This window comes from Neoarius graeffei, chromosome 13 (genome assembly GCF_027579695.1).
Source record: "Neoarius graeffei isolate fNeoGra1 chromosome 13, fNeoGra1.pri, whole genome shotgun sequence".
Lineage (NCBI taxonomy): Eukaryota > Metazoa > Chordata > Actinopteri > Siluriformes > Ariidae > Neoarius > Neoarius graeffei.
Genome location: NC_083581.1, coordinates 36,404,737 through 36,415,012, shown reverse-complemented (window position 1 = coordinate 36,415,012; position 10,276 = coordinate 36,404,737). Strand labels below are relative to the sequence as shown.

Genomic DNA, 10,276 nt, shown 5'->3' with positions numbered 1-10,276 from the left:
AACTGAGGTCCCATTCCAGCACAGTACATTTTGTCACTGCTGTTAGTAATTTGCTTTCAGGCTTGTAAGAGTGTTACAGCAGCCAATCAGCGCGCAGGGGGCGGGGCTTGTCTAAATACGGGTGGGAGAAAGAACGCAGAAGCGGCGGTTTCAGTGGAAAGTCGAAAACGTAACGCTGCTCGCGACTCGGTGCTGCCTGCGCATGCGCACGCGCACAGAGGTTATCGAAATATGGCGGCCAGGTCTTACGAAAAGTACTGAGATCTGCTTCAATTTCGACAAATTCGCGCAGGTAGGTGCGGGCTTTGTGTGTTTTGTGTTGGGCGGCGGGCTGTGCGGGGCTGCAGGGGCCCGCGGGGAGGGGGATTGGCCCCTGGGGGGGTGTGAGGGGCTTTTAGAGCACAGCTTCAGTGTAAACACTTTGGCCGCGTCGCGATGTGTTTCTCCTCCTCTTACCTCCAGAGTGGGAGCCGCTGATGGGCGTCTACCCCGTTATTAACCTTCATAAAGCGGTAATAAGCGCTCAGTGCACGCGCGCCTGCGCCTGCGCGGTGTGTGTGTGTGGACTCTCACAGCTCAGTGTTACACAGTTGTGGCCGGACGCTGGGTTGTTGTTGTTGTTGTTGTTGTTGATGTGTAATAAGGCTGCTGGTGATGACGTTCCTCTGAACAACACTTTCTCTGAGTCGACACTGAACAGGCCCAGACACACACACACACACACACGCGCGCGATTTTATACTGAAATAAAGTTTATATCTTTACTGAACAGACTTTTAAATAGAAACAGAAAGAACAGAGTTAAAACAAACCACATTTACAATCCACTAACTACTACTAGTAACTAATATCATTAACAGCAATAATAAGAATAATAATAATAAGCATTTTATATTGTTCTTTACTACTGAATACAAAAAAAAAAGATGATTAAAGTGCCATTCCACCATTGGATGTATTTTTTTGGCATAAAATACAATATATTTTATGACAACATGACTAGACAGAGAAATCTTTTAGCTTCAAAATGGTATATCAGACATAATTTTTTGACAACGACAAGTGTATTAATTTTGCGACCAAAGTCACCTACCCTTTTAATTTCCACGCATGATGTCATCGGCAGGTTCCCCTTCTTGGTGGCACAGATTATCAGCAATGGCGGATAGAACGCGATTTCCACTTGTCGATTGCTGTGCCGATATTCACCATCGACCGTCTCCTTTGGGCATCACTTGCTATTTTCCTTCGCTTCTTTTCCCAAGCTGACAATCGCGTTCTGTCCGCCATTGCTGATAATCTGTGCCACGTCGTACACAAGAAGGGGAACCTGCCGATGACATCACGTTTCACTACCGCGCGGAAATTAAAAGGGTAGGTGACTTTGGTTGCAAATTAATATACTTGTCGTTGTCAAAAAATTATGTTTGATATATCATTTTGAAGGTAAAAGATTTCTCTATCTAGTCATGTTGTCATAAAATATATTGTATTTTATGCCAAAGAATACATCCAATGGTGGAATGGCACTTTAAAGCAGATTTTTCAAGTGTAGGTCATGAAAAGAATTTTCCCCGACACACAGTTATTTTTGTCGAGTGGACTGAATTCGAATCACAGACTTCCAATTTTATTGGTTTTTTTTTATAGGGCAGTCATACTAGATCGAGGCGGAATGAAAATTCTTCGTATATTCCGGGATATTCGAAGTGCATTCTAAAAATTCTGACTGCATTCTGAAGGCCAATTTATGCTGACAACGCAGTCCTCGCAGATAGCATCACAGATGGCGTCTGCGTAGCCCCCCCACCTTCGCAGATGCTCTGCGCGCACCTCCCAAAAATTGTGACCACCGCAGAAGCCTCGCAGACAGCGTCGCAGACAAGAGGGCTCTGATTGGTCCACTCTACATCCGCTGTACACGCACTTCCGCTTCCCTACTTTCCCGGTTTGGTTTGTTTTCACGACCGGCATTTTTAAAAACACGAGCGAAGATGGAGCAGCACGAAGAGCGGTTGATCGAGGAAGTGAGGAAGTACGGACATCTATACGACTCCAGTTCTAGTCATTATAAGTAACCGGAGGATAAACACTCCACTAACCACACCCACCAACTACTCCTAGTGATTTCGCGACTTCGCGCCCCCTTGCGTTGTGGCGGTGAATAACATCGCGCACGCCTATTACTCCTCGCTCAACGATAAATTACAACTGTCTGCGAAAAGCTATCTGCGAAAGCCTTGTCGCAAGAGCATGCAGAGGCCTTGAGTCCAGTCCAAACATTTGGGCGCATGCTTGTGGCCGGCCTGATTGTTTTGCTCATGCTCAAAACATTCGAGGTGGATTCTGACTGCATTCTAAATATTCTTACGGCATTCCGACAGCATTCGAAACATTCAGATTGCGTTCGAGGGGAAAATCAGAATGGCAAGCCGCTTCAAATCCTGCCAGAATGTTCCGAATGAGCCAGAATGCCGTCGGAATGAAAATTCTTTGTATATTCCGGGATATTCGAAGTGCATTCTAAAAATTCTGACTACATTCTGAGTCCAGTCCAAACATTCGGGCGCATTCTTGTGGCCGGCCCGATTGTTTTGCTCGTGCTCAAAACGTTCGAAGAAGAGGAGAAATATCGAACGGCATTCGAAGTGTATTCTGACTGCATTCTAAATATTCTTACGGCATTCCGACAGTATTCGAAACGTTCTGATTGCGTTCGAGGGAAAAATCGGAATGGCAAGCTGCTTCAAATCCTGCCAGAATGTTCCGAATGAGCCTGAATGCCGTCGGAATGAAAATTCTTCGTATATTCCGGGATATTCGAAGTGCATTCTAAAAATTCTGACTACATTCTGAGTCCAGTCCAAACATTCGGGCGTATTCTTGTGGCCAGCCCGATTGTTTTGCTCGTGCTCAAAACATTCGAGGTGCATTCGAAGAAGAGAAGAAATATCGAACGGCATTCGAAGTGTATTCTAACTGCATTCTGACTGCATTCTAAATATTCTTACGGCATTCCAACAGCATTCGGAACATTCTGATTTCATTTGAGGGAAAAATCGGAATGGCAAGCCGCTTCAAATCCTGCCAGAATATCCCGAATGAGCCTTGAATGACGGGGCGGCACGGTGGTGTACTGGTTAGTGCTGTCGCCTCACAGCAAGAAGGTCCTGGGTTCGAGCCCCGTGGCCGGCGAGGGCCTTTCTGTGTGGAGTTTGCATGTTCTCCCCGTGTCCGCGTGGGTTTCCTCCGGGTGCTCCGGTTTCCCCCACAGTCCAAAGACATGCAGGTTAGGTTAACTGGTGACTCTAAATTGAGCGTAGGTGTGAATGTGAGTGTGAATGGTTGTCTGTGTCTATGTGTCAGCCCTGTGATGACCTGGCGACTTGTCCAGGGTGTACCCCGCCTTTCGCCCATAGTCAGCTGGGATAGGATCCAGCTTGCCTGCGACCCTGTAGAAGGATAAAGCGGCTAGAGATAATGAGATGAGATGAGAGCCTTGAATGAACCGGAATGAAAATTCTTTCATTCCGGGATATTCGAAGTACATTCTAAATATTCGAGCTGCATTCTCTTTGAATTCTTAGACGTTCGAAACATATTCGGCAGCTATTCCGGGAGCGTTCTGACTGCATTTGAGGTGAATTCGTACAGCATTCGAGGCACCTTCCGACCAGACTTCGGGTGGCATTCGGGCAGCATTCGAAGTGCATTCTTAATATTCGTACTGCATTCTAACAGCATCCTAGGTATTCCTGCTGTGTTCCAACAACATTTGAACTGCATTCGAAAGCTAATACACCCGGAATGTGCAAGGATCATTCGAGGCGGGTTCAAAGCGCATTCTAAGTATTCGAACGGCATTCTTACAAAGCTGTAAGAATGTTGGTCAGTTTGAAATTCCCGCCCAAATGTGGCACGAATTTTGAAAAATTTTTCATTTCGGTTGGTTCTGCTTGATTCCTGCTAATTCTGAATAAGTGTGACGGGGCCTTAACAGAACAATTAATGAATTTAGGACCACATGGCCCTAAATTCTCTGCTATTTTTTCTTGCTTCACCATGACCCAATACAAGATACTACGTCATGCATGACGTAGTGGGTTTTCCCCGTTCGCGCAAGGCATTGTGGGATATGATTTTGAAACAGGAGAGAAAAATGGAGGACGCAAATGAAGCGTGAAAGACCGAGTACAGTAACGGAAAGCGAGAAGAAAAGACGTTATGTTGCAAAGGAAAGGAAACACAGGACCAAACTAATAAATGTCGGCCGTCAGCGAGCACCTCGGTGTGATCAGCTGTTCGTTTAGCGACAGAATGATGTAACTGTCAGTGCACGGTCAAGGTAAACCTGTAGATGGATGCCAGCTGCCGTAAAACCCAAAAGAAGAAGAAAGTAAGCCTGCGCACATGGACTCCCTCTGTCTGCTTGACTGCGCGAAGCGAGCGATTTCATGCACATTATTTTTGAGGGAATCCCTTCAAATTAAATAACTTCCCAACCACAGAAAGGCCAGGTTTTTTTTTGAGATATTACAGAAATAAACATATATCACAATGACCACATTTCAGAGGGAACTAAATTTCATAGATTTTATGAAATTGAAAGGCTAGCTTTAAAGGTGTTAATTTAATATTTTTATTATTTAATAATAATAACTGATAATAAAATACAGTAATACTACTACTACTACTAATAATAATTGGTATATTTGTGTGTCTCAAAACATTTTATTATATATATATATATATTACATGGTGTTCTGAAGATATGAAGTTTATCTTCGAGTGGTGAATGTATATTTCACGAGTGAGCGAAGTGAATGAGTGATATTTTTCAACATGAGAAGATAAACTTCATATGTTCATGCTTCTGTGTTATGTTCTTTATATTATATGGACACATCCACAAAAAAAAATGCAAGTTAATCAAAAGAATTTTAATTTTGAACCAGTTCACCATTTTGACAATGCGTGTCTAGTCAGCGGGAAAACACTGGGAGTGACATCATCGGAGTGAAATATTGGGAAATGTGTCACTCAGATCCTCGATGTATTTTGTATGAAAAATGTGAGTTTTTCAACATGAGAAGATAAACTTCCAGCCAACATGTGATTTTCTTTTTATTATATAGACACATTCACAAACAAAAAGTACCCAAATTTATTTCCCCATTTCCAGATAAAAAAAAAAGTTGGGACATTTTCCTAAATGTAATAAAAACAAAAATCTGTGATTTGTTAATTCGTGTGAAGCTTCATTTAACTGACAAATGTACAAAGAAAATATTTTTAATAGTTTTAGTTTTAACAGCGTGGCTTCGTAGACACAGAGTGCATATGCTTGACTGGCCTGCTGCCAGTCCAGATCTGTAACTTATTGAGAAAGTATGGCGCATCATGAAGAGGAAAATCAGACAACAGCGACCACGGACTGTTGAGCAGCTGAAGTCTTGTATCAAGCAAGAGTGAAAAAAAAAATTACAATCGCAAAACTGCAACAATTAGCATCCTCAGTTCCTGTATGATTAAAAAGTGTTATTAAAGTAAAGGTGATGTTACACAGTGGTAATAATGCGTCTATCCTGACTTTTTTTGAGTGTTACAGGTATCAAATTCTAACTGTGTTTATATTTACAAAATACACTTAAGCTGGTCAGTAAAACTATTGAAAGTCTTTTCTTTGTACTTTTGTCAGTTAATTGAAGTTTCATGTGAATTAGGTAACAAATCAGATTTTTTTTTTAAATTACATTTTGGAAAATATCCCAACTTTTCTGAAAATGGGGTTCGTTATATATAATTTAATGACAACAATAATATCTTTTTTGTTTTATTTTTAAATTATATAATACTACTATTCATCATTAAAGTTAAAATAATAAAAATAACAGTAATAGGGCGGCACGGTGGTGTAGTGGTTAGTGCTGTCGCCTCACAGCAAGAAGGTCCTGGGTTCGAGCCCCGGGGCCGGCGAGGGCCTTTCTGTGTAGAGTTTGCATGTTCTGTCCGCGTGGGTTTCCTCCGGGTGCTCCGGTTTCCCCCACAGTCCAAAGACATGCAGGTTAGGTTAACTGGTGACTCTAAATTGACCGTAGGTGTGAATGTGAGTGTGAATGGTTGTCTGTGTCTATGTGTCAGCCCTGTGATGACCTGGCGACTTGTCCAGGGTGTACCCCGCCTTTCACCCGTAGTCAGCTGGGATAGGCTCCAGCTTGCCTGCGACCCTGTAGAACAGGATAAAGCGGCTACAGATAATGAATGAATAACAGTAATAGCAATAACAGGTTCATAAAAATATCGAATAATATATTAAGTAATTAAATACTACTACTAATTTTTTTTTGTAATAAACACCTAAATAATACTTTTATCACTAGTACTCTAGTAGTGTCAGTAGTAATAGATACTATTACTATTAATAATATTAATATTTGGTGTTTAAAAATAAAAGTTGCTTATTTCACCGCTGCAGATGTCCTTGCTCATGTGAGTACTGAGCACTATGGCAATAATATTTCACAATGCTTGAAGACATTTCATAAAAAACACAATATACTGTATATGAGACGTTATAAGATGTATAAGTCAGGTTTACTAAAAGTCACATTTTAACTTCTTCAAAACTACTGTGAGAAAGAAGGGACAGTGAAAGCTCCAGAGCGATTCTTATGAATTAAATCAGATCCGATTTAATATTTTGGAATGAAAATAAATAGGAAATGAGAGTAACTTGCATTCGGGAGACTTATTTTAACCGTTGGATGATCAGTATACTCCTGATACTCTGAGAAAAGTGCATTATATCAGTAATTTATCAGCATGTATCTTCTGCGCTCTAGAAATCATTCTGTCACATGGATCATCATAGAGATGACGAGTTTACTATTATTATTATTATTATTATTATTATTATTATTATTATCACAGAAGTTAATGTTGATGTTCTGAACATTTTATAAGGTGTGTAATAAATGATAATGAAGTTCCTATTAAGCCAATCCTTATTCAGCCCTATCTATTTTCAGAAGTTATTATTACACTTCCTGTATTTCTTCTTGTTTCACGAAGAAATTGGAAAATGTTTCCTTTTATTTGTGAAATGAACTTGTTAGAGTTACTTTCTCAAAGCTGGCTGGGAAAATGGTTCAACTTGGTCATTACAATCTCTTTCTAGAGCGTTCAGAACACAACAGGATATTCAGTTCAGAATAAGACTGATGTCCAGTTCGTCTAAACCAGTGCTTCTCAATTATTTTCTGTTACGCCCCCCGGAAGAAGAAAACATTTCACGCCCCTCCACTCCGCCGCGACTGTAAATAGTATAATTTGTCTATAAAATTGTTAAGACTTATAACAATGGTGTTAGGTGTACTTATAATATAAGTACACCTCTGCATAATATTGTATCCTTATTAACATAAAAGAAAAAAAGAAAAAAGAAAGAAAAATAGATCAACTTACAACAAAGAATAACTTTATTAACATTGTTTTTTAGTCTGTAACAGAAAAGATTTAAAGTCCATCAAAGTGCTTGCAATTTGCAAAATTAAAAAAAAAAACTTATTTAAACTATAAACATTTTTTAACCCACTAATTCGGTCCTTTTCAAATCGTGGGGCGCGCCCCATTTGATACTGAAAAATAAAATTAAATAAAATCAATAAATAATAATAAATTCAAATTGATCAGCAACATTAACTCAGGAGCACAATATATAAAACTAAATAAAATCAGTGTGTGTTCACTGCACTTCATATCTCCTGCTCTGTGCTGTGTGTATGCAAAAACCCTACCCCATAGCGCTGATACTCCCCGCGCACACCCTGACAGTGAGAGCGCCACTGCCACCTACTGTAGTGGATGTGCAGTTACACTTTATTCTAGTACGGCAAAAGCATGTTCCCCGGGGTCACACGCGCCCCCCCCCCCGGCATCGTACCCCTGGGGGGGCGCGCCCCACTATTTGAGAAGGACTGGCCTAAACACATCTAGACTTCTTATTTCTTGAGAAAGGAAACTTTTCAAAGTATTAAGTAACTATCACGATATTAAAAGTGCATTAGATAAGATTATTCTTGTTTTTCAAGGTTAGGTCTCTAATGGTTAAGTGGCTTCAACATTTGAATGATTTCTGCCCACGTTCATGAAGCTCCAAATGAAAACGAGACTGAGTCAATGATCGAGTCCAAAAAAAGTTAGAGTAAATCAGAGATTGAGTTCAAATAAAAGTGAGACTGAGTCAGAAATGAAATCCACATAAAAGTGAAACGGAGTCAAAGATCAAGTCCAAATAAAAGGGAGACTGAGTCAAAGATTAATTCCAAATAAAAGAGAGACTGAGTCAGAAATCGAGTCCAAATAAAAGTGAGACTGAGTCCAAATAAAAGTGAGATTGAGTCAGAAACTGAGTCCAAATAAAATGTGAGACTGAGTCAAAGATTAATTCCAAATAAAAGTGAGACTGAGTCAGAAATCGAGTCCAAATAAAAGTGAGACTGAGTCCAAATAAAAGTGAGACTGAGTCAGAAATTGAGTCCAAATAAAAGGGAGACTGAGCCAAAGATTAAGTCCAAATAAAAGTGAGACTGAGTCAGAAATTGACTCCAAATGAAGGGAAGACCGAGTCAGAAATTGAGTCCAAATAAAAGTGAGATTAAGTCAGAAATCGAGTCCAAATAAAACTGAGACTGAGTCAGAAATCAAATCCAAATAAAAGTGAGGCTGAGTCAGAAATCAAGTCCAAATAAAAGTGAGACTGAGTCAGAAATCGAGTCCAAATAAAAGTGAGATTGAGTCAGAAATCAAATCCAAATAAAAGTGAGTATGAGTCAGAGATCAAGTCCAAATAAAAGTGAGACTGAGTCAGAAATTGACTCCAAATGAAGGTGAGACCGAGTCAGAAATTGAGTCCAAATAAAAGTGAGATCGAGTCAGAAATAAAATCCAAATAAAAGTGAGATTGAGTCAGAAATCAAATCCAAATAAAAGTGAGATCGAGTCAGAAATCGAGTTCAAATAAAAGTGAGATTGAGTCAGAAATCAAATCCAAATAAAAGTGAGACTGAGCCAAAGATTAAGTCCAAATAAAAGTGAGATCGAGTCAGAAATCGAGTCCAAATAAAAGTGAGACTGAGCCAAAGATTAAGTCCAAATAAAAGTGAGACTGAGCCAGAAATCGAGTCCAAATAAAAGTAAGATGAAATAAGGATCGAGTCCAAATGAAAGCAAGACTGAGTCAAAGACGGAGTACAAATGAACCGTCTGCACATGAAAAGAAAAGACAACATGAACGTTCTTTTTACAAAATCTCAGTCAAGACCATATTTCGTGAGATCAGTGTCCAAGACTTGTGGGAAAATATCGGCGCCCCAGTTTCAGAATTGCCCACCAGTCTGTTACTGCTGCTCCATTCACTCTGATTCTGAGTGATGCTTCACCTTTAACTGTAGAATTCAGTGGGTTTAAAATAACTATTATATACATATAAAATAATAAAATAATAGTGCCCTTGCGAGAACATGCCTCCAGGTCATCTCGAGGTGATGTTGTCCACTCTTTGACGTCACTCGATTAAATATTTTCATGACGAATATAATTTCAGTTAGCGGGGTCTGGTGAACGCTGTGAATCAGCCTTATACACAGAAGCGCTCATGCAGAGTGTGCGGCGTGTCCAGGATGCTCATTTTCATGCCGTATACCTCAGACACATAGAGAGGACGACTGAAACAGAACAGAAAAGCTCTTATTGATTATTTTTTTCTACTAATTTCGATTGCTTTGTACTGACACTTCAGTTTACATTTATTACGAGTGTTCAGGCTCTTACTCGGAATCGACAACCTTTCGCTACCGGGTATAGCTCAAGCACTGTTTTTTTTCCATATATATTTGCCTAAAAACCTTGCTGCACATACGACCGTGACATCAAACATCATGTGAGCAGCGATATAAGAGGTGCACGGTCTTGCTATCGTAGCACTGTCGTCAGAATAGTTTTGTTTGTTTTACATTTTACAGTCGTTTCCATTCATTGTATTTTAGGCGACTGTTTTAATTACGGATTGGTAATTTGCGTACGAAGTTTGAAATATAAGCCGAAAGAGTATCATTCGGTAAGTACTCAGATAAAGAAATGTGTATACTCTGAATAGGAAGGAATAAAGTGTGTTTGGGGTGTGCTGTTATAGGAAATGAATCAGTCAGTACGTTTACATGCACATCCAAATCGAGCTGCTGTCGGTAATCGAGCTAAGGGTCCCAGCAGGGGTGCC

At 40.1% G+C, this 10,276-nt stretch overlaps 1 protein-coding gene across 1 annotated transcript in view; it reads left to right on the top strand.

Moving 5' to 3' along the window:
- Positions 1-203: 203 nt before the first annotated feature.
- Positions 204-10,276, top strand: part of LOC132896663 (sex comb on midleg-like protein 2) — a 162,983-nt gene continuing 152,910 nt past the window's right edge. The window contains exon 1 of the mRNA XM_060937648.1: positions 204-292. The gene's annotated coding sequence lies outside the window, so the exon portion shown is untranslated. The remainder of the gene's footprint in view (positions 293-10,276) is intronic.